This window comes from Pteropus alecto, unplaced genomic scaffold (assembly GCF_000325575.1).
Source record: "Pteropus alecto unplaced genomic scaffold, ASM32557v1 scaffold45, whole genome shotgun sequence".
Taxonomy (NCBI): domain Eukaryota; kingdom Metazoa; phylum Chordata; class Mammalia; order Chiroptera; family Pteropodidae; genus Pteropus; species Pteropus alecto.
The window spans coordinates 17,838,673-17,859,278 of NW_006442491.1; the positions used below are offsets into that span (position 1 = coordinate 17,838,673).

Genomic DNA, 20,606 nt, shown 5'->3' on the forward strand with positions numbered 1-20,606 from the left:
ATATATACTAAAAATGGATCAAAGACTTAAATATGAGAGCACTATAAAACTCTCAGAATAAAACTTAGGAGTAAGTTGGATTAGGCAATGATTTCTTAGATATGACACCAAAAACACAAGCAACCAAAGAAAAAATTAAAAACTTTGTAATTCAAAGAACCCTATCAAGAAAGTAAAAATGGGAGAAAATATTTGCAAGTCATTTATCTGTATAAATCTATAAATTTGCAAGTCATAGTATCCAGACATACACAGGACTCTTACAACTCAACAACAATAATAATAAAAAAAAACCAATAGCCCAATTTAAAAATGAGCAAAGGATTTGCATAGACACCTTTTCTAAAGAAGATATACAAATGGCCAAAAATAACATGAAAAAATGCTAGATGTCATTAGTCATTAGGACAATGCAAATTAAAACCACAATGAGACAGCACTTCACTAGGATAAAATTTTAAAAAAGATGTATGATAACAATTGTTGGCAAGAATGTGGAAAAGTTGGAACTTTCATATGATGCTGGTTGAAATGTAGAAGATTGCAGCCTCATTGGAAAATGATTTGACAGTTCTTTAAAAAGTTAAATGTAGAGTTATTATAAACCATGAATCCTAGTTATATACTCAAAAGAACTGAAAACATATTCACACAAAAACTTGTACACAAATGTCCATAACAATATTATTTATAATAGGCCAAAAGTGAAAAGGACCCAAATGTCTATCAGCTGATAAATGGATAAACAAAATGTGTTATACCCATACAATAAAATATGACTCAGCCATAAAAAAGAATGAAGTACTGATACAGGCTACATCATGGATAAACCTTTAAAACATGATGCTATTTGAAAGAAGCCAGCCTGAAAAGGCCACATATTGTTCAATGTTGTTTATATGAAATGTCTAGAATAATCAAGTCCTTAGAAACAGAAAGTAGATTAGTTGTTGCCAAGGGGCCAGGAAGAAGGGGAATGGGGAGTGACTGCTAATAGATATGGGTTTTTTTCTTTTTCCCTTTTTGTCCCATCTACCTAGGAAGAAAGAAAAAGGAAATCAGAGAAGAGAAATAATCAGGGAAAAAGAGGTAGAGATGGAAGCAAGATCCCTGGGAGCTTTTACACACACACACACTGCAAGGTGGGCTGCTATCAAACGTCAAGAAAGGCAAAGAGATCAGTTCATGAAAGCAAATACTCTGCCTTGTTTGTGCACATCTGCTCGCTGTGATAAATTCTAACTCCGTGCATACACACTCTCCTTCCATCCTCATAATAGTGCCTCATAATAGGTAGGCACTATTTTCACTCCCATTTTTCACATGTGGATACTAAGATAGAGTGATGTGCTTGTTTGAGGTCATAGCTTGACTGCAGAAGGTTGCTCTTATCTATGATGCTGCCCTATTCATAAAACACTGAATGCAGCATCTAGTGGGTGAGAAAATATTGTTGTTGTCTTCCCAGTCCTTACTCCAAGATAAATTGTAGAGGATGCTACAAATAGAAATCAGGGGATTCTTGAGTTCTAGAAAGGCTTAATTCTGCCACCAATTAACTAGAAGCCCTTGAATAGCGGTGACAATAGCCTTGCTTATCACCAGGCCCTTCCTGCCCACTATCCTATCTGCTCATCGCAGGCAGCCCTCTAAGGTAATAGAGAGTGGAGTGTCAGCACCATCCTGCCTTGTAGAGACTAAAGCTGCTTGCCACAGGTTACTTAGCAGGTCACTCAGCAGGTCACTGGGAAGGTTTGTGATATCATCACTGTTTCTCCTGGGCCTCAGTGTTCCCATCTGTAGAATGGAAAGAAGGGCACTTAGGCTGGACAATTTCTAAACTCTCAGACCTGGTATGAAGTTTCTGGAGTGCAAGAAAAAAAGAAAAAAAAAACAAGAGAAAGGGGAAAGAAAGAAAGGAAGAAAGGATGAAGAGATATAGAGTGTTAAGGGGTGGCTTAGATTTCAGCTTTTTTTTTTAGATCATAATGAGAAAAAATTCAAACCAGATGTTGTCCTGGTGACTTTCAGTAGCTGAGAGTGGAACTGTGGTGTGATAATACCACATTAGCTTAAAGCAATATATCTATCAACAGCTCCAGTCATCGGAGTAAAGCAGTTGGCATTTGTAGGAATCATGTCCCCCACACTTGAGTTCAGCTTTTGAAAGGGCCTCAGACTCCGACTGGGTTCGCAGATTCTTCCAGGAAAGGCTCATTCTTCAGAGGTTGTCCACCCCCCATCTCCCACTCACACCTCTGGGGAGAGCCTCACTCATAGGGCAAGGCCGGGGCTCCAGTCACTCACTTGGCGACACATTTGAGGCAGGATGGGGCAGCAGCAGCCAAAAGAGCCAGGCTCAGTGGGGGCTGATGGAGCATGGCCCAAACAGCCCACAGGATCACAGGCCACATTGTTATTACTTTTTAATTAAAATGGCGTCTTTTTCCCTTATTACAAAAGCCACGTCTGTTTATTTTAGCAAAATCAGACAGGCCAGACCAGAAAAAAAGAAAAATTAAAAACTACCCATGACCCAGAGAGAGCCATTGTTAATGCCGGGTGTACTCAGGAATCACAAACTAAATGCATAGACGGCCAGGCAGTTAATGTAAATGTGAATTGGATGGTATTAAAATTAATATAAACATGTGAGTCGGGTGAATTAATTTATATGAAAATTAATATAACTGAATTGTGATATTAGAAATATCAGGAATGTTTGACTCTATAGAGTAATAGAGAGTATGGAGCCAGTGTAAAGATATTTAAAAGTCAGAGAGGTTTTAAATAATGACTTAGACTCTAAAGATCACCAGTTTGAAATAGCTGCTGTCTATCTTTCTAGATCTATCAATCTATCCTTCTATCTAAAATACACACTTATGTATAAGTATGTGTATGTCTAAAGATATATATATATATATATATACACACACACACACACACACATACACATGTATACAGATAAACACATACATATATACACATACATCAAGTGGAATTTTATGTGGATACTTTTGAAATAGCTGCTGTCTATCTTTCTAGATCTATCAATCTATCCTTCTATCTAAAATACACACTTATGTATAAGTATGTGTATGTCTAAAGATATATATATATATATATATACACACACACACACACACACATACACATGTATACAGATAAACACATACATATATACACATACATCAAGTGGAATTTTATGTGGATACTCAATTTATTTAGATAAATTTGGAAGTGCTCAGGTTGAAGGAAGATCAGTGGCTAATACCTCTACCCCATCTCACCACCTTCTTTCCCAAACAGCAGCTTAAATAACTCTGGGCAACACAGAAATCTGGTTTGAAAACCAATCATCTATCCCACTGTTCCCTAATCTTTGCATTTCATGGACCAATAAATTCCACCTTGCCACAGGTTACTTAGCAGGTCACAGAGCCCCGATCTAGTGTTGTCAATTTTTCATCAGGTGTGGCAGGCATGGCTAGCTGCCCTCTCAGTAGCCACTTCCTACAACCCTATCCCTTTCTTTCTTTCTTGGTTTTGTTTGAGGGCCCATGCATTCTGTCTCAGGCATTTAATCATCATTTGTAGAGCCAACATGGTAATCTCGTTTCCTTTTGCCAAGTTGTTGATTTCCTAGACTCTCTTGCAGCTAAGAGTGGCCCTGTGACCTAATTTAGCTAATGAGACATAGAGGAAGTCTGCTGGAGACTTATGAGAAAGGTTTTGCTTTTCTGTAAAAGGGAAAACATCACTGGCACCATCTCATCTCCTCTCTTCCTACCTTAAACATGAATACAATGCCAAGAACAGTGGCAACCTTCTTGGGACTATGAGAGAAAGGGTGATCACAGAGATGCCAACCTGCCCAGCATTGGTGAGCACTGAAATGTCCCCAGTAATCACTACCTCCAGACTTCTTTTAATGTGAAAAAACAAGCCCCTATTTGTGTATGCTACCATTAATCAGATATTTTGTTATGTGCAGCTTGGAGAGAAGTAAGAAGTTAACATCATCAAGCCAAAGAAGTAGAACAGAGATAATGTTACAGATAAGAAAAGTTCTATGGACATCTTACTGTTGTCTCTTTTTTTCTGATTTTGCCATTGACTAGCAAAAACTTTTTACCAAGGAGCTTTGGCCCATGGACAAACATCTGGGAACTGTCCATCTTTACCACAGCAGCAGATCAAATGAGTTAAGAATAGTCCATCATCAGAGCTCCAGTCATTAGATAGACAGACTCCTATTGTTGGACATTAAGATTGTTTCCAGCTATTTCCTATATAAACAGTGTTGCAATGAACATCCTTGAAACTAAATCTTTGCCTTCGTATTTATTGATTTACTTAGGATAAGTTCCTAGAAATAGAATTTGAAGGTTGAAGAATATGTATGTTTTAGGCTTTAGCTCATATTGCCTAACTGTCTTCCAGGAAGAAAATGCCAGGTTATACAGTCACCTCCGCATAGATGTTTCACACAACTTGGATTGATAACACAAGTCACCCCAGGATCCTTCCCAAACTGTGCTTTGGGCCAACATGGTTTGAGTTAGCTAGCTTCTGCCCTCTACAACCAGGAGTCCTGATTTATACACCTGTGCCACCTCCATCCCTCCCAAGTTCAAAGCCACTTGCATATTTACAAGTGGTCACTGCCCATCTTATAATCCTCTCATGCCCTTCCCCCAGAGCAAGGAGAATAAAGTCAAGGCTCTGGTCAGCTTCAGACACTGGCTGTGCCATCAGGGCCTGCTGACGTCTGCAGCCTCATCGCCTACCTTTCTCTGGCACATCAAGCCGTAAGGAGCTACGTACCATTCTACAACCACATTATGAGTTTTTGTGCTTCTGTGCTTTCATACATGATGTTCGCATACTGGGAAGGCCTTTCTTCTCCTCCTTGTTAACTGGTGCTCATCTTTCAAAATTCAGCTCAAATATCATTGCCACCAGGAAGCTTTCTTGATCTCCCCAAGCTGGGAAAGGACCCCACTCCCCTTTATAATGCTTTTCAAATAATACCCCGGTTAAACTCTTATAACTGCCTATCCACCTATCTTATTCCCCCACCAGAATGTTAGATCCTCAAAGGACAGAGAACTAGGGAGAGAGAACTCCTTCCTAAGGAAGCCCCGTCCTCCTCTCTGCTCTCCACACATACAAACTCTGCCCACCTTTCAAGCGCTTGCACAAAGACCTCACAGCCCCGACCCTGGAAATCTTCCCTAGTGACCTCAGAACCCTTTGGCTCCATTGCAGCCTGGTTCATTTGGCCCTGTGCCTGAGGAAACAATTGCCAGAAAGCAGGGCCTAGAATTGTGCTTAGGCTTTGTCACTGTCTCAGCCCCCATTGGGCTGCTATAACAAAACACCATAGACTGGGGGCTTAAACAACAAACACTTATTTCTCACAGTTCTAGAAGCTGAGAGGTCCAAAATCAAGGCACTGGAAGATTCATTGTCCGGTAAAAGCTCTTTTCTTGGTTTGCAGATGGCTGATTTCTTGCTGGGTCCTCATATAGGACAGGCAGAAAGAGAGAGGATCCTGGTCTCTTCTACTTCTTACAAGGACACCAATCCTGCTATGGTGCTCCCACCCTCATGACCTCATTTAAACTTAATTACCTCCCAAAGGCTCCACCTCCTGATAGCATCACATTAGAGGCTAGGGCTTCAACATTTCAATTTTGTGGGGACATATTTAGTCCACAGCATCACTGACAAGCTGTGTGACCGCAGGCACACCTTTCCCCTCTCTGAGCCTGATCTCCCTTTTGTACAAGAAAGGATCAAAAAAAAAAAAAAAATTCTTGACCAGTCAATAAACTCTAAAGGAGAAATTTATAGTTTTTGACTTCATCTTCTCAGCATCCATTCCCCTTTCTTCAGGAAAATGCCCTTCTTTCAGTCCCGGAGATCTGGGAGTGGAGCACTGGACCTAAGCCCACTTGGTCACAGTTATAGGTTTAAGTATGCGATCTTGTGACCTGAGATGAATCCCCAAACTGCTGCTGGAATTCCTGGAAGATTGTCACCACTTTGTGTAGCTCTGGAATCCAAAAGCTAGAGCTACCTAGGTTGCTGCAGAATGGGATCCACAGAGATGGATCCAGAGAGAAGCCAGATTCTGATGACATTATTTGAACCCTATATCCAGCCTCTCCTAGACTATTTGATTCTCTTTTCCTTCTCCTTTCCTCCTTTTTATCCTCTCCATTATTTCTGTGTCCTCTGTCTCTCTCCCACATCCCTGAGCTCCTGAGCATCTTGCGCCCTCTGTTGCCCTACCCACCACATGTACAGGTGTTTTAGACTCAGGTCTGTTCCAGGTTGTGAGCTGGCCCAGCTGCAACCTTGACCCCAGCAGGGGTGGGAACTGGATCCTCAGAGGGACTGTGAGGAACAGGCTGCAGAGGGCACATGGAAGGAGCAGAGAGACTTGGTACAGGGAGTGTTCCTAGAACCCTCTTCAAGGAGTTTCTTTATTCCAAGCTCATGACTCAGTTAGCACCGGCAGCTTTGTTAACAATTTAAGCGCTAACTCCATGCCGGCTCTGCGTACTCTTCATAGCGCTGGAGAAGGGGGAAGGCTTTCTCCCTATTTGTCTCATTTGCTCATTACTGAAACAATTCCAGGTCAGCACTAGACAATGCAGGGAGAATTAAAGGAAATGGTCTCCTTTATGGCTTTCGTATCATTCTTACGATGTTAATTAGCAGGAAGCACAAAAGACAGCTATGCCATCACCTGATTCCATGCAGTTCCTCACCCAATCCTCAGCTCATCATCTCTTTCTGGGACCATTGCCCTTTAGTACTTGCCCTGCCAGCAGCATCTAATTGCCTCCAAATCACTGACAGTGTGCTTTGTCTGAAATGTGAAGTATTCAGGACACTCCACAAATTCAAGGAATGGGTTAGTTACATATTGCTGCATAACAAATCACAAAACAAAGGGTCTTTGCAAACTAAGGTTCTTAAATAGTGCTTTGCAAACCAGTCCTCAAGCCAAATTTGCCCTTTCACTTGTTCTTATAAATAAAGTTTTATTAGAACACAGCCATGCCCATTCATTTGTGTATGATCTATGGCTGCTTTTGCAGAGTTGAATAGTCTTAACAGAGACTATATGGTACACAGATTGAAATATTTACTATCTGGCCCTTAACAGAAAAAAGTTTGTCAACCCCTAGATTAACACGATAATAATCATTTATTATCTCTCATGGTTTCTACGGGTCAGGAATTTGGGAGCAGCTCAACCGGGTGATTCTGGCTCAGGTATTTCATGAGGCTCTAATTGGCTAGAACATGCACTCATCTGAAGGTTTGACTGGGGCTAAAGGATTCTCATTCAAGAAGGTTCACTCATATGGCTGGCCAATTGGTGCTTGATATAGGCTGGGGGCCTCAGTCCCTCTTAACATGGGCCTCAACACAGGATAGCTTTAGTGTCCTCATGGCACAGTGGCTGCTGTCCCCAGAGTGAGTAATTCAAGAGAACAAGATCAATGCCTTTATAGCTAGATTCAGAAGCCACACACTGTCACTTCTGTCATATTCTACTGATCACACAGGCTAGTCCTGATTCGATGTAGGAAAGTACATCCCAAGAGAATAAATACCAGGAAGTAGGATCAGTGGGGCCATCTTAGAAGTTGACTGTCACATGGAGGATGCAAACTCAAGTTCCCATGAACATTTTGATCTGAAGATGTATTTTCTTAGGCTTGCACCGTGCTTTAAGTCAATTATTTTAAATTGGGAGATTTCACAAAATATCTAAAATATCTAAATAATCCCACATTTCCATATGTAACAACAGGATGGCAGTGAATAACAGCTGTCTTCTTTGCATGGGACTTGACTCTTTCTAGCTTATCACATTTCCCAACATTCTTTATTAATTTTTGATAGGGAAATTGAATTTTAGTGATAATTAATAAGTATCCTTAGGCTGTTTCCTCACTGGGAAGAAATACTTCTGCATTTTTGCAGCCTCATCTATATTAAAAGAGGGCAAAGAAAAGAGATTAAGTGGGCCTTCCACTTTAGGAAGAATCAAGGGGACCATATTTCTTACTCAGAGAGAAAATTATTTCCGTGTATTTAATATGTATATGAAGTATACACATTTTAAACAACTACAACCACCGCAGCTTATAAATGTTGCTGCTTGGCTTGTGGAAGTCAACCTCCTTATTTGGCATTAAAGATCTTTTGTAATCTGGCCCCTCCCTATCTTAAAGACAATGTGACATAGAGATGAAGAATTTAGTTCTTGTGGCAGCTGTTATTCACTGTCACTCTACTGTTACATGTGGAATCAGACCAGATGGATTCAAATATCAGCCCCACCACTCGCCAGCTAAGAACTAAATTTTCTCATCTCAAAATGTTTTGAGTTTTGTGACTACCTCTCCACTCTATTTCCAGCCCTGCCAGCACTCCAGCTACCTGAACACTCCAAACTATTTTAGGCCTCTATACCTTTGCATATTCTGCTCCTCTGCAATTCACATGTCCTACTTCTCTGATGCAAGACTTAGTCCACAGTTATCCACTAAGGTCATCCTTAATACTGTTTACCAAACACATGTGGTTCTCCTGGGCATGACACGTGTGATGGTACTTCTTGGTCTCTTTTGTGATTAGGTTGGGGTAATGTGACAAGATCTGGTCAATGTTTGTGGGTAAAAGTAATACATGTCTCTTCCAGGCTAGAGCATCTAACAGCAGGTTCAAGACTCTCCAGAATTCTCTCTTCTCTCTGTCATAGTAACTGGGTCCTGGAGTGAGGATGATGGTATGAGCCAAGGCACAGGCAAGCCATGTTAGATGTGTAAAGCAAAAACTCCACCTTTTTTTAAGACTTCAAAGTTGTTACAACAGCCTATACTCCTTTCCTTAAGAAAATTTCTTTAAGCTTTCCTCTGAGAGCCCTGATAAAGGTCTGTGGGTTGTCATGGCAACCAATACAAACCTGTGTCAGTACATTACCCCCTATGGCCCTGTATAAAATAACTGGCTTGTGTATATCATGATGCTCACTGGTACTGTTCTCTCCTCAGAGTGGCCTCCCCTAACTACCCATGTAAAGACATTCTCTCCTCTGTTCTCTGAATGAATACCCAGCTTAATTAGTTCTTGATACTTTATTCTCAACAGCAATTATTTTTATTTATTTACTTGTTTACTGTTTGCCTGTTTCACGAAACAATAAGTTTACAGCCCTGGGGCCTAGCTCAGTGTCTGATACAGAGATCTTAATAAATGAATGAATGAACAAATGAATGATTAATGAAAACTGTACATCCAGTGTTTAGTATGGTGCCTAGCACATAGTGTGTGCACCTGAATTAAGAGCCACAACAATTCATCTACCCTTGACCACATTCACAAGTGTCCTCTCTTAGACCGAAAATAGAGAGGCAGCAGAAGGCCCCGTAAGGGGCTCTTGCTGTTGCCTTTATGTTTTCCTTTGCCACAAAATCTCCTGTGACCATTTAAAGCCAGGAAACAAAATCAAAGGGCCTTGGATTCAAAGGACACTAATTACCTTTCAAAGAGTTCCCCTTGGCTTTAGCGGCATGATTCCCGTCAGAGGCCGTGGGAGTCTGTGGTTCCTGTGTCGGGCTTTGAAACTGGGAGGAATTAATGGGACTTGATTAAACCACAAATGTCAGGAAGTGTGGAGGGCAGCTCGGAATGCTAGCCACCTCTGTCTGTCCTGGAAGGGGGGACAGTCACTGACCTCCCTTCCTTCACCATACTTGAGCTTCTGATAAAGGAGCTATGGGAGAAGGCATCTTCTTCCCCTATACTCAAGGATATCATGTTCATGCTTACAGTGAAGTTCACTTACATGGAAATGATTGACATGCTAACGAGAATTTGGTTTTGCATTTTGCTAAGGCAGGTGTAATAGAAAACCTGCCCACTAATTTCCTATGCCCTGACGTCTGCACAGCAACCTCCTCAACTCCACAACAGCAGGCTTTTGCTAATATAGTTGATAATAACGACATTAATAGGTACCAGTTCACTGAGCATGTACCTTAGTACTAAGCACTGAGCATGTTGCTTTTTGTGGTTGATCTCATTTCATCATCATCATAACCTCTCTGGGGGGAGTTAAGGGCTCTCATTAGCTCCATTTCACAGATGAAGAAACTGAGTCTCAGAGAGGAACCACTTACTCAAGGTCACACAGCATGGAAGTGACAGATCGACATTTAGCCCTGAGTCTCTTCCACTTCAGCACCTGAACTGTTTGCATCTTTTGGTAAATTCTGAGAGCCCATCTGTCTGAAATTCCATGAGGAAGGATTCTGCAAAAGACGGTAAGATAAGAGAAATAGACAGACATGTTGGAGAAATCTGTAACAACTGTGATGGAGCCTCAATTAGTTTGCAAGCTGACCCCAAGCCTGACTCCTGAACCATTTTATTAATCCCCCAACTACTGCGGAAGAAGCAGGTTAACACTTCCAGTCAGGAAGCTTTTTAGCTCAGAGTAGCTAGAATGCAACTCAGTGAGAAGACCCTGTGGATTTGCTCACCATACATCATCCCCAACCCTTCTTTGCCTGCCTCCATTATAGAAGTTGGAAAAACCAAATACTCACTTTCCTAGCATTCCTTGCTGCTAGAGGTGCCCATGTGGCCAATTCTGGCCAATGAGACATATGTGGAAGCCTCCACTTTCCCCAGTAAGAGCGACAGACATTGCTTGAAGCAGCCTTCTTCATTCCTGACTGTCACGATGTGACAGCCAAATGTGGCAGTCTTCTTGTGTTCAGAAGGAAAGACCAAGAGAATCACAGACTTTGCTGAGCCATCAAAGCATTGCTAACCACTGCCTACCTGAGAATTCTTGAAAGTGAGAAGACCAAAACCCCTATTTATTTAAGCCCCTTTAGCTGGATTTCCTATTGCTTGAAACCAAAAACATCTTAATGGTACAGCATTTCATCCTATGTCTCTTATTAAGAACAAACAAATTTCCCAGAGAGCCCCCTCCCTACAGATTACCTTCATATATCTGTCCAGAATTTTGTCCAATGTTTCTTCCTAAGCTAATTGCTGGTCAAGAGAAAGGAACAAACGTGGTTGACTTAGACTTGTGGTTCTCAAACTTGAAGTGCATCAACATCTTACTGAGAGGGCCTGTTAAAACCTGGATAGCTGAGTCTTAGTCCCAGAGTTTTTGATTCAGTAGGTCTGAGGGGGTGTCTGAGAATTTGCATTCCAGGGAAATGTTCTGCTCCACTATCTAGTCATATAAAGTTAGAGAGAGTTCACTATGGAGACAAGTAGTCAAGGAAGGCTCCTCAGAGGAGGGGTCATGAGCTAAACCTTAAAGAAAACTTTAAGGATGAAGAAGATGTATAAGGATGGTAACAGGAAGGAAGGCCATGAGTGAGAAAGGAATGGTAAGGAAGGAGGTAGAGAGAACAAAGTGGGTGTGGTCAGCAGTAAAATGAAGAGGACTGGATTGTGGTCAGGCTGTGGCTTGGTATGGGCCCGAGTCTGTGGACAGGATGGCTGTGAGCAGGCACTGTGATGGTGCATGGATTGAGGTCTAGGCCAGAGATTCTACTTGGCTGTGTGTTCCAAGGAAAGCCCGGCCAAGCAGACACCCCTCTACTTTTGGCTTCACACCCATATCTGTACTCTGGGGATGTCACTGTTAGTCTTCACTTCATTGTATGAGCTTGGTCTTCATCCATTTCTGTCCTTCAGTGATGCTGCCAAATATAGCCTTTCTGGCCAAATATAGCCTGCAGACCCATTTGGCATGGCCATATGAGTGGTGTTTTTATAAATGGCTGCAAATTATCTGATACTCCTCCCATCAACAGGTAGGGTCTGTGTACCCCTTCTCTTGAATATGGGTGGGTCTGTGGCTCCTTTGCCCAGTAGAGTATGGTAGAAGTGACACTATGGGACTATACGCTACATCATAAAAGGCCATCCTTGAGTGCTCCCTCTCTGGATGTGCAGTGCTTGCTCTCTAGGTACTCTGTCTCAAAAACCAGCCACATGTTGTGAGAAGTGCAGGCCACATGGAGAAGCCACGTGTAGGCACTCCAGTGGACAGCCCCAGCTGAGCCCAGCCTTTGAGTCACCCTAGCCCAGGCACCAAATATGTGAACGGAGAAGCCTCTGGATGATTCTAACCCCAGCCATTTGAGTCTTCCCAGCTGAAGCCCCAGACATTGTGGAGCAGAGTCAAGCCATTCCCACTGTGCCTTGTCCAGACTTCTGACACAGAGAACCCATGGACATAATAAATGGTTGCTTTACGTCATTACATTTGGAATAGTTTGTTACATGGAAATATTAATGAGAAAATAGTGCTTTACAAATTTTTTGATTCTGTTTCCAACATTTAAAATTGAGAAATTTCACATATAAATTTGGATTTCTGGCTTTTAATGAGAAATCAGAAAATCTAGCCACACTGGCATCCCTGTTTGGCAAAAATTGGTCACAGCTGCCCTCCTGAGAAGGGATATGGATGTCCTGTCTGCCTTGGCCTCCATCAGGCCATCTTTGTTTGTTTAGGTCACCTGCCTGGTCCCCATGGGCATGTGGGTGTGCTAGCCCTGGACCAACTATCCTATAGCCTTGTACGTACCCAATGTCTCATGATGGCCTAAATGTCTCTGACCTCTGTGAGTTCCCCTTTTTTGTCCTTTGGTAAGTCTACCAAACTGAGCAGAGTTCTACCCTTTTCTCTGCTCAGAAAACCACTTATGTGAAATAAAAACCAAGCAGGGTTGGGGGGTGGTGATAGCCATGTCTGGAGCTTGCTTGTCCTGTAAACAATTTCCTGGTGATAATCTTTCCAATTATCCCTCCAAGCTGGAACTGCTGTGTGAACTCAAGCTGGGTGCCCTTGGCTTATCCTGTACATCTTGGAGTCATTAAGATCCAGCTTTCTATTTCCGGGTGAGCTGTCCAGAGCCACTAAGGTCATGATGTCCAGGATCCTTGACACAGACACAGAGAATCACAGTATTATAGAAACTTTGAAACCAATATAGAGCAGATTGTAGGATTTTATACACAGCAAGACTCTTAAAAATCAATCTAAGCACAAAGCATAGACAAGCCAGGTATAAATTCCAGGAAATATAACTTTATTTTTCCTTATATAATAACTTAATTTATTAGCTTCTATTAATACAAGTAGCAGACTTAATTAGTTAATTCATTCAAAAAATGTTTATCGAGGGCCTTTAGGTACCAGGTATTGTCTTTCTTTCTTTCTTTTTTTAGGTATTTTCTTTCTTTTTTTAAGGAGTAGGAGTATAACCTTATATGACAGATAAAATCTCTGCCACTATGGAGTGTAATTTGCATTCCAGTGGAAGAGACAGATGGAAAACAAATAAACAAATAAATATAGGTAGAATGTGTAGATAGAGCATTTATCACACACACAGTAAGACTCTAAGGAAAATGCTTTAAGGAAAAATCAAACAGAGAAAAGGGACAGGCAGTGATGAAGTAGGAGTGTTATTCTATTCTGAGGGTCAGAGGACATGTCCCGATGAGGCAACTTTTATTTAGAGACCTGGAAGATGTGAGGGAATGAGGCCCATGAAGACCCAGAGAAGAAAGTGCCATATGGGTGAGGGGACAGGAAGTACAAAGGCCCTGAAGTTGAGATGGGGTGTACTTGGCCCATTATGAGAGAAAGAATGGGAAGATCTAGATGCTAGGCAGAGGTGGGAGAGGGAAGGAGAGTAGAGACAGGTTGAAATCTCTGACAATTTAATAGTCTTCTTCCTTATTGGGTTATATCTAAATCTTGAGGGGCTCACATAATCCCAGGATGGGAGGGAGCATCTTGTCTACATGTGATGTATCTAGTTCTGCAGCCATGCTGGCTGCTCTTGCTGTGCCCTCCTCATTCGGATTTTCAGTTGGATGGCTGGCCTTTGATGCCTCACCTGTGCCCCATTCAGGTAACTGGCTCACATCAATTCTCTTACCCGTGGGAATCTGTGGGAGGCTACCTGTCTGCCTAGGCACCTTGTGTAGAATTTTTCAGCTCTGTACCGTGCCAAGGAGGGCTCTGGCTGGGACTCAGATAATACCTGTCTTTATTCACCCTGATATCTCCTTGAAAGGACGGAGGGCTAAGATGGAGGTTGGAAGTGAGTCTTGATCTAGTTTGTGCGAGATCTAAACCTTATACCATTTTGGGTGACCCTCTTTAAGAAAATTATGAGTATACATTTGGGTATGAATGTGAATATTTATTTAGAATGAGAGAAGAAAGTGAAAATAAATTACAAATTTTAAAAAGCTGGTAAATATCACAAACAATACAAAATCCAGAAAAATAACATGCTATTTTTACTAACTGTATGATATCCCCTATAATGCTTTTTCTCTACATTTTTGGCTGCAGACTTTACATCAGAAGCCATGGAGATGAGAAGGAAGTGGAACTACGGATTTAAGGTGCTAAAAGAAAAGACTGTCAACTCGGATTTCTATATCTAGCATAAATCACCTTCAGGAATTAAGGTAAAATAAAAACATTCTCTGGTGAAAGAAAACTAAGAGAATTCATAGCCAGTAAAGCTGGTCTAAGAAAAAATTGCTAAAGGAAGTTTTTCAAACAGAAGGGAATTTGGAAAATCAGGAATGAAGAAAGAGCAGCATAAATAGTAATAGTGGTTATAAAATGGTAAATATCTTTCTAAAAATAATGAACCATTCTTTTTCTCTTGAGTTATTTAAAATATTTTGACAGCTAAAAATGAAACTTGGAACATTGTTGGAAATTTTGATGTGTGTAGATGTAATATAAAACAACTATAATATAAAGGGAGTAAACACACATTTATGATGGTAAGGTTTCTACATTTCACTCGAAGTGATAAAGTATTGATTCCCAGTAGACTGTGACAAGTATGTATACTTCAATCAATAGAACAGCCACTAAACATAACTATATGAAGCGATAGTAAAAAACATAGCATCTAAATTAAAATGGAACACTAAAACATGTCCAAATAACCAAAAAAAAAAAAAAAAAACAGGAGAGGAAAAACAGTGGAATGAAATTAGAGCAAACAAACACAAAACAAAGAATAAAATTATAGGCTTAAATCCAAACATATCAATATGTACATTAAATGTAAATGGTCTAAACATACCAATCGAAAGTCAGAAATGGCTTCTATGCTATCCACAAGAAGTTCACTTTAAATGTGATGATATTTGTAGGTTAAAATTGAAAAGATGAAAAATAATATACCATGAAAGCACTAATCACAAGAAAACCACATTCATCAGTGACTATATTAATTTCAAAGTAAATTTCAGAGTCAAGAAAACTACTAGTAATAAAGAAAAATGTTAAATAATGATAAATTGGTCTATTCACTAAGAAGGCAAAACAATCCTAATATGTGTATGCACCAAACAAAAGAACTTTACAATGCAGAAAGCAAACTGACAGAACTGAAAGTGAAATAGACAAATCCACGATTATTATTGAAGACTTCAATACTGCTCTCTCAGTAATCAATAGAATTAATAAACATAAAATCAGCAAAGATGAAGAACTGAACACCATCAAACAACTGCATCTAACTGACATGTGTAGAATACCCAACAACAGCATAACACACATTCTTTTCAAGTGCACACGGAACTCTCACTATCTTGCATGAGGAAATAGGACAAAGGATGTAAAAAGTACAGTTAATATCTTAAGATATACTAGCATATACAATCTTCAAATACAGAAAACAAATTCAGAGAATCTCAGAAATATAAACACAGATTCTTTGGAAATGCAGTTTCATTGACCTGTTATTGAGTTCTAGAAATGTATAACAATAACAACAACAAAACAATACTAGAATCCCGAATATTTTAAAAAGAATACAATCATAGAATAATTGCTTCGTAGATTTGTAGAATCTTGGAAATATGGAATGTTAGATACTTAAAGGATACCTAATCCAGTAGTTTCAAAAGGTCACAGAAGGCAGTACTATTTCAAAAAGCCTGAAAGAAATTGTACCTTAATAAATGCAGTTTACTTAAGATGTAAAAATCTATCAGAATTTGGAACTTGTGTAAGTAAAATAAAGAGTCTCTCAAAGCAGAAGGACTGAAGATCTCTGAAGTAGTCCAAAGTCATTATTTTATAAATGGAAAAATTTGTAAAATAATGAAAGAGATTGCATTAATGTGGGAAATTGCATTATTGGCCTCAGTTCTTCACTTCTCCCAGTATCTATGCCCTTTGCAGTTTTTCCCCAAAAAGAGGTGATTCTGCATTTACCCATGATATTTGTTTTGGCCAACAAAATGAGGCAGAAATGGCAACATGCCTGTGCATTATGGAGCCTTTCAAGTTTCCATCTGCTGTCTTGTGTTTTTGCCATTACCATGAGAAGAAGGTATCTGCGCTCCCACAGGAGGAAAGTAAGAAACACAGGACAGAACTGCCCCAGCTAACATGCCCTAGCCAAGCCCAGCCTCAAGCAAAGGCCCACCCAACCCACAGTCACATGATCAATCCCAGCCCAGATTAACAGAGTTCTGGCTGACCCACAGTTGCATGAATTACAATAATAAATGTTTTAAGCCACTGAGCTTTGGGATGGTTGTTACACACCAACTGCTGACTGATATAGGAAAGTGACTTAGTGGCACTAATGATTCTTCCTCCAGTTCTCTTCCCATTGTGTCAGTGTTTCCTCAACACTGGATGGAATGCCATGGGTGTACCCAAGGGGATCTAGAAAAGACTCAGACAGGACTTCGAAAAGCACTGAATCACACAGGGGGAGTGTTATTCTACTTCTTCATTAGTCCTGCTGATAACTTGAAGAAGAAAGTCTCAGGTGCCAACATTTGCTGATATTTTTTTACTTTAACGAAGAGAAAATGCCTCAGGTTCAAATTTTTAGGTAGGCAAGAGTATCTAGCAAGAATTTAATAATGTTATTTAGTTTTTAAAGTATTTACTTTTAAGCTACTTTCTGGTTATAACAAGGGGATAGATACTGCTTTTACTCTTATAGTTGTGATAGATTTTAAAATTTGAAGTATATATGCTTAAATAAATAAATTTTAAGATATTTATTTACATAAAGAAAAAAAAGAGAAGCTAAATAAAAATATGGAGTCAATAAAATAGCAGCTGTTGGTGACACTGGCCAAAACCATACCATGATGATACAGTACCTCAGGATTCTGTCCCACTGTGACAGAGGGCACAGCTGGGCTGTTCAGATGGACTCAAGGGAGTGGGATTGTTTGAAACAAACATCACCAAGTCACGGATCTGCCTAGGATGGGCCTGCCAAAGCTCCCTTCTAGAAGTCATACTTCAAGGATGATTCATATTATATGATGATTTTGGATTGTAATTTGGATTCAGGAGGGTTCTCCTCTCCCCATCTCTCTGTGTGACCTTGGCTGGATCCCTTGCCTTTTCTGGGTTTAACTCAATGCATTATTCTCGCTAAGAAAAGTAAGTGAAATGAGATTAATTTGCAGTGTGGGCTGGTGTGGGCTGAGACTTAATTGGTAAAGAAAGCTGTTCCTGTCTGTCTGTTCTTCCTCTCTTACCAGTTTTATAAGAAGATACCTCCCCATCTGGTTTAACAACAAGCTGATTAGGAGCCCTCAAAACTGCCTTGCAGAAACACAGATAATAGGTTACCACTCTCAATGGGAAGATGTTTCACCAAAAATGCTTGGAGAAATGTAGGTTTGGGTTTGAACTTTTCTGGGGCCTCAAGGGACCTTGGGGCCTATTGATTCTCTCCCAAAGAGAAACTGGAGAAGTCTAGTGTTGTGGGATAAATTGCGCCCCTACCCCATTCATATGTTGAAATTCTAGCCCTAAGTTACTTCTGAATGTGACCTTGTTTGGAAACCTTGTTTGGAAACACAGCTCTGTCCTGTGTTTCACACTTTCCTCCTGTGGGAGCCCAGACACCTTCTTCTCGTGGTAATGGCAAAAATACAAGACAGCAGATGGAAACCTTATCAATAAAGAAGAGGTCACATTGGGGTAGGGTGGGCCCCTAATCCACTTCACTGTTGTCTTTATAAAAAGGGGCAATTTGGACACAGACATGCATACAGGTAGAACACCATGTGAAGACTGGAATTTGCTGCCTCCGTGCAAGGAACTACCAGAATCTAGGACAGAATCTAGGACAGGTCTGAAACAGAGCCTTCCCTAGTGACTTCGAAAGGAGTATGGCCCTGCTGACACCTTGCTTTCAGACTTCTGGCCTCCAGAACTGTGAGATAATAAATTTCTGTTGTTCTAAGCCACCTAGTTTGTGGTACTTTGTTATAGCGGTTGGAGGAAATTAACACACTCAGAATCCCTATAGTTCAGAGGTTGCCAACTCAAAAGCCTATGGGGTCAAACAGATACCATAAATAGGTGAAGCCAGCTGGAATAGGACTGTGGTGAGCTGGAGCGCACACTTACCCTCTGAATGGGATCCCCATTGTGCAGTCCAGCCCATGGCTGCTATGTTGAAATATAGGCCCAGTTTCCAGAACTTTCAGTTTTGCCAGAAAAGTCAGAAATCTGAACTTGTATCTGCAATCTTGCTGTTGTTAAATGTTGACAACTATTTGAAAGTATTTAAACCTCTCTGTTCAAAAACAAGAGCAACCACAGCAGCAACCCCCACGACACGACCACCACTACCACCACCTGCTTTTGATGTCTACCTTATAGCCTGTGTGAAAGACTCAGGTTTGAATTTGACCCAATCTAAATGAAAAATGTTTTGGAAAATTCTGGGAAGATGGCAGCAAGGATAGAAGCATAGTTTTTAGATCTTCCTAAACCCCCACATAAAAGCAGTCAGAGCAGTGAAAACCCATGGACAACATTTACAGCAGAAATAAGCAACAAAGTGTTCCCTTTAAGTATAAACACCATCAACAGTCACAAAATGTGTAGGCTGTCAAGTCTGTGCCAGAAGAATACAAGGTAAGCAATGTGTGTCTAATAGACATGGAAATAAAATAAACCCCAAAGCCAACAGGTATTTAAAATTAAGCAGGATAGAGATGATGGAGATAAAGAGAAATAAAGGTCCTGACTAAAGGGAGGGGAACAGAACCAGAATATCTCAGAAAGCAAGCTATCATACTTTTTGACATTTTATATAAACAATAAAAAAGGAAGCTCTAAGAATTTGGAAAAGCTCCCCTGAACTGTGAGTTTATTCTAAAATATTCAGGTAAACTAATTTAACATAAAAATGAACCTCAGAAAAGTATCAAGATCAAATCCTATACAAAGTTATTACTTAAAAAATAAATCTGGACAATAACATCCGTATAGATAATGAAAACACACCAGAGAAAAGTATTCATAAAGTAGACTAGAATTGAAATGTACTCTTTCCAATCAAGCTAAAAGACATTAGAAAAAAACCAGAAATTATATTTAGAAATAAAAGGTACACCATTAAAAAATAGTAGTCTAAACTAGAAGGAACAGAGTGGATCAATACAATAAATAATACTTTAAGAGAAAGAGAAGATAAACAGAGGGGCAGTTTTTTAAAAAATCAAAAAGAAATGAAAAAAACATTAAAAAGATTCAAGAAAAAATGACACACTGGTAGGCAAAGGAGGTACATCATATGGATAATAGAAGTATTTAGGAGAGGAAATCAAAGGGAAATAAACCAAACATAATAAGTACTAAAAACTACAATTCAAGGAAATGTTCTTGAAGCAAAAAACAAATTTGAAATTATATACTGAGAGAACACTACATACCTGACAATATTGACCTTGATTGATCGAGACATATTCCGGTGAAATTACTAGACTTCAAATAAAATAAAGAGAAGTTCAGTAACCTGAAAGAGTTGGCAGATCTTTTGGTAGATCGAAAGCATCCTTACATGAAAAAGGAACATTAGACTGTTATCAAATATTTTTTGAAAACAACACTTTGTGGTAGAAGGAAATGGAGCCACATATTTAAGATACTCAAGGAAAGAAAATGATAACCAAGAATTTTATATCTGTGAAAACCTATTTTCAAATACAAAGGGCACAAATTGTTATCAACATACACAAACTGGGGGAATATTGTTTCCATGCACCTTTCCTGAAGAATCTATTAGAAAATGAGCTTCAGACAACAAAAATGAATAGAGAGGTGTCAAAATAAAGACTGGTGATAAGAATTAATATAGATGTTCTTGTAGAACTAAGACTAGGTGATGTCTAAAAGGAAGAGTATATAGTACTAAAGGCTTTATTATCTAATTATGTAAGCTTAAAAATGGGGAAGGGTAGGGGACAGCATATGCAAAAAAGTTTTTGATCTGTTCTCAGTAATTATAATTAATGGTTTCAGTATTAGTATTTTTAATCTAAGACTGTTGTAGCATGAGATCAAGCGAATGACTAATTACAGATTATTGCTAACATCCCCTGTGCCATTAATAACTAGAATTCTCAGTGCATAAGAAAAAATATTCAAATATATTGTAAAGAAGTTAAACAACCTGAGTTCTTAGTTAAATTGAAAGTACCAGTATGAACTCATG

At 39.8% G+C, this 20,606-nt stretch overlaps 1 long non-coding RNA gene across 1 annotated transcript in view; it reads left to right on the plus strand.

The window, feature by feature from the left end:
• Window positions 1-20,606, plus strand: part of LOC107196417 — a 46,271-nt gene that overhangs the window by 14,529 nt on the left and 11,136 nt on the right. Inside the window, exon 2 of the long non-coding RNA XR_001517818.2 lies at window positions 14,444-14,562. This is a non-coding gene — a long non-coding RNA (uncharacterized LOC107196417). The remainder of the gene's footprint in view (window positions 1-14,443; window positions 14,563-20,606) is intronic.